The sequence below is a fragment of the Poromitra crassiceps genome (assembly GCF_964638095.1).
Source record: "Poromitra crassiceps genome assembly, chromosome: 19".
NCBI classification, from domain to species: domain Eukaryota; kingdom Metazoa; phylum Chordata; class Actinopteri; order Beryciformes; family Melamphaidae; genus Poromitra; species Poromitra crassiceps.
In genome coordinates this window covers 28924053-28928453 of record NC_139646.1, presented here as the reverse complement: position 1 = coordinate 28928453, position 4401 = coordinate 28924053, and the positions used below count along the sequence as shown (strand labels likewise).

Sequence of the window (4401 nt, the reverse complement as noted above, 5' to 3'; positions counted from 1 at the left end):
AAGGGAATGGCTAGCCTACCCCCGTTAAGTCACAATACACATTCAGGTTCATATCCACGTGTTACCTCCGGCTTGGTCGGGCGTCCATACAGGCACGATTAGCTGTGTCTGATGGTGGGAAGCCGGACTGGGGGTATGTGTCCTGGTATGTGTGGCTTGAGTCATGCACTCAAGTCGAATTGTCTGAGGATAAACAAATCCACACAAATCCGATTGCTGGGCACAAGTTTGCTAGCTAGCATACTTGCTAAAATAAATAAAAGACTATCGGTAATTTGGTTGCATGTTCGAGCGATATCAATGAAGCCACATTAGTGTCGTATAATACATTAATGCACGTACGTGACCAGAATTCATTCTAAATTTATTTATCTAATTTATTATATATTTATTTCAATGTTTGCTATCAAGAGTAATTCAGTTGATGCGCCCAGGGTGCAGTGTGTGTGTGTGTGTGTGTGTGTGTGTGTGTGTGTGTGTGCGTGCGTGCGTGTGTGTGTGTGTGTGGGGGGGAGATTTGAGCTTTCAAAAGGGAACATAAGGCTCGCTCCAGGCTAATCCCGGCGCTTGACTGCTGCGTAGGCGGGCGCAGGGCGTGTTCTGCCCAAAAGTGGGTTCCATAATAACACCCGTTCTGCAGCATGCTAAGCTAACTAGCAAGAGATACGCGTCACTACTTTCTACTACATGCACAGAGAGGAGAAGGGCATCTATCTTCTCGTCTATCAGGAATATATAAAAGGGGCTTAGGGCAATCTCTGTGTGTTTGTTTCAATTCTGTCCCGGAGATGATGTCACTCAACTGGAAGTGATGTCATCAGTGATGTCACTTGAGCTGCAGGGTGGGTGAGCCTAGGAATCGAGCATGCAGTATAGAGAGCCGCAGGAATGAGTCCGGAAAACATCCATGCTACTTCCGGGTTCTTCACTGTTTCGGCCTATGGGATTTTTAAAAGGGTTTTTGGCGCGATGCTTCAAATGAGGTTAACGCAAGCTTATTCAAACGCGAAGCAGTGTTCCGCAGGATAATCTTCACACATGAGGACCACTTTTATGAGTTTTGAAGCTTTTACGTGCCGTTAAAAGGGCGGCTAGCTAGCAAACGGCTAAATGAGACTACACTGTTGAGTCGACAGGGATATTATACGTCAATAACGTCATCACTTCAAAGGACGAACACGGAAATTCTCTTTCCCTCGCCTGGTTCAGCCCAGGATAATCAGTGCACAGCAGCGCACACATCAATAACACTACAGGTTGAAGTGGCTGTGGTGACATGACGTGGAAGCCTATGCGACAGTGTGTGTAGTTCTAGAATAGCTTAGCATGAGCTTTTTACTTCTAGGGCTCGCATTTACGCTTCAGAACTCATGAAAGTGGTCCTCATAGTCATGTGTGAAGATTATCTCGCTGAACACTGGTTCGTGTTTGATTAAGCTTGTGTTGCCCACAGACCTTATTTGAAGCATCGCACCAAAACCCATTCAAAAATCCCATAGGCAGAAACAGTGAAGAACGCGGAAGAACACAGTGAAGTAATACAAACATACAATACAAACAAAAATACCTCATCCCTGCGGTACTCTATAGTGACCCCTTTGTTACCAAAACTGCCAATATAGTTTATTAATGTTTTCGGTTTCAAATGACTGCTTGCTTGCATGACTGACAGCTGACCCAGACTTTCAAATGCCTTTGACTCTGTAAATGGTTTGTGTAGTTTGTCTTTTTGTGAATACTAATAACGTATTTGTCATCAACAAGCGCCGGCCTTTAAGAATCTACATGCAAATGCCAATAAATAAGGTCACGGCATGGCCACTGTGAGCTGTGCAGCATTCTAAAAGTAAGCTTTCATAAAGCAACTGGTCTCTTAACAATATAAAAGAAGATTCAACAATGATTGGTCTTTTATTGTGCTGATATCACCGTGTTGGACAGGAAGACATCTGTGGACATCTTTTTTACTTGCCGCACATTTTCAGGAAGAAGCAGTTGCGGCGACCAATCAAATGCGTTTGATTGAGTGTGATCATCCCAGCCCATACTAGGGAAAAATGATGATCCGGGAATGATTGATTGATTTTGTTTTGTATTTTTTTTTTTTTTGTATTTATTTATACAGGGAAATCTCTTGAGAGCAAGCTCTCATTTTCAAGAGTGCCCTGATTACATAGAACACATACAAGAAGTTTCAGTTGCAGACAGACAAGATGGAGCAGCAATAAGAATAAAGATAAAAGAAAATGGTAAAACACATTTTAAATAAAACAAGAGCATTTCTCCTGTAGAGTACCCTTTAAGAGTTGTTTAAATGACTCAAGAGAGATTAGATGATCCAGTTTCAGATTGTTCTGGAGCATATTCCATTTACTGGGGGCATAGAAAGAAAATGCAGTTTTTCCTTGTTCAGTCCTTACACGTGGAACAAACAGACGGATGTGGGACTGTGAACGTGTTTGGTAATTTATGTTATTGAGAGAAATGAGTGAAGATAGATATGATGGGAGCTTCCCTGAGAAGTGCTTTATAAATGAAAGTCAGACAATGTATTTCTCTGCGTGTTGTCAGGGAGGGCCAGCCTACCTTCTCATACAAAGTACAGTGGTGCGTGAGAAAACCATCACCTGTTACAAAACGTAAGGAGGCATCAAGTAGCTTCAGGATGGAAGATGAAGCATGCATATAAACAATGTCACCATAATCGAGAACAGACAGTATCAATGATTGAACAATAGCTTTCCTCGAATGAAATAAAGATAAAGAACAAGGACAACAACATCCAAGGGATAAACATGTAAAAAACACTTATTTCCAACATCGTCCCTGTTCTTATAAAACAGGACAAAACAATAACACATAGCATCATAAACAACAGAACAGTCAAGAATAAAAAGAACAGGAAATATGAATCAACATAGGTTAAAAAGAAATTCAGCATATCACTCTAGCTTACTTTTTTCAGAAGGTTTTTAAAACCATTCAGAGGATCTTGTTCCACCGCGGCCCACGTGGAGGTACTGCAGGTGGGCCACGAATGGTCTGCCAACATTCACAATTTTCGTGGGTATTAATGGCTGTAGTAGCAGGGTCATTTTTAAAGCTACAGATACTGTTATCAGAAGAAACTAGAAGATGTGTATGAAATGTTGATATGAGGTAACCGTATTAGGGAGGAAGTTACCAATGAATTATAAACAATAAAATAAAAAATAAAATCATAAATGAATACATTGTAAATATTAAGGTCCATCAGATGGACCAATGGTAAAGTGAAGATTTCATTTGCAAATGTAAATTTCTTGAAAAACTAAAGATGAGCAAAATCAATGTTGCTGCCAATCTTTGAGATATCCCAAGCCATGATAATCCCCCCAGAAGAAATCCAGTTTGACTTTATGGGAAGGAAAATAATTCACTTTTTGTCTTTTTTCTGTACTTTTTTTTTTTTTTTTTTTTTTTACTGTAGGCTACCGTACTTACTGTACACTGGCATTTGAGGGGTTAAAATTCTAATGGGTATGAAATATTGGTATGAGGTATTAGGGATGAAGTTACCAATGAATTATAAACAATACAAAAAATAAAAATTAATATTCATAAATTAATACATTATAAATGTTAAGGTCCATCAGATGGGCCAATGGTAAATCGATAAAAAATGCATTATCGGGGTACAAGGGTTAAGGATATCACTTTTTTCATTATTTATATGCAACAACCTGATTTCTCCAAAGGGATCATTGGTTTCATATTTTCTTGGAATAGGCAGCCTACTATTGTGACCCATCACAACTAGTATGAGTAACAGCTGAATGGCGCAACAACTCGCCTAACAATAGAAGTGCAAGATAGCAGACAGACTACTTCTTTTGTTCTACCCACACCCAGTAATACCTGCATAACTCTCACATCCGTGTGTCCAGGAACTATAGAGCGCTGGTGCACGACACGTCACAGTAATACCCACATGTAGCATTTCCTTATGTACTATGCCCAGAATATTTACAAAATATAACAGAATAAACCACATTTAATATCGTTGTGGTAATGAGGGATCAGCATTGGTAAACAAACGGCAGCTTATTATAATGGGACCCTATGGATTGGAACCAGGCTTGAGTGTCTCGCGCTAGCAGGCTGTGCTTTTCACTAAATTAACTTCAGTTTTAAAACTGACAATTCACACAACTTTAACACGACATACATATATTATAAATCGCCCTTGAGCTACTTCTGCTCTCACTCAGAATGTCAAAATGTGATGTAGGCTATAATATATTTTTGGATCCGTAGTAGTTAACTGCTGCGGTTCCGGGTGGCATATCCGGGTGTCGTGACGCTGCTGTGTCGATGAGCTCAGCGGAGCGGAGCGGGGCGGGGCTATATGGAGGGGGGGCG

The 4401-nt window shown here is 40.4% G+C and overlaps 1 protein-coding gene across 1 annotated transcript in view; it reads left to right on the top strand.

Annotated features, from left to right (window-relative positions):
• LOC310793833 (ankyrin repeat and SOCS box protein 5-like) overlaps positions 1–1860 on the top strand; it is a gene marked incomplete at its 5' end in the record, with an annotated part of 13699 nt that extends 11839 nt beyond the window's left edge. Inside the window, one exon of the mRNA XM_083655728.1 lies at positions 1–1860. This exon is cut by the window's left edge and continues 366 nt beyond it.
• Positions 1861–4401: the final 2541 nt, after the last annotated feature.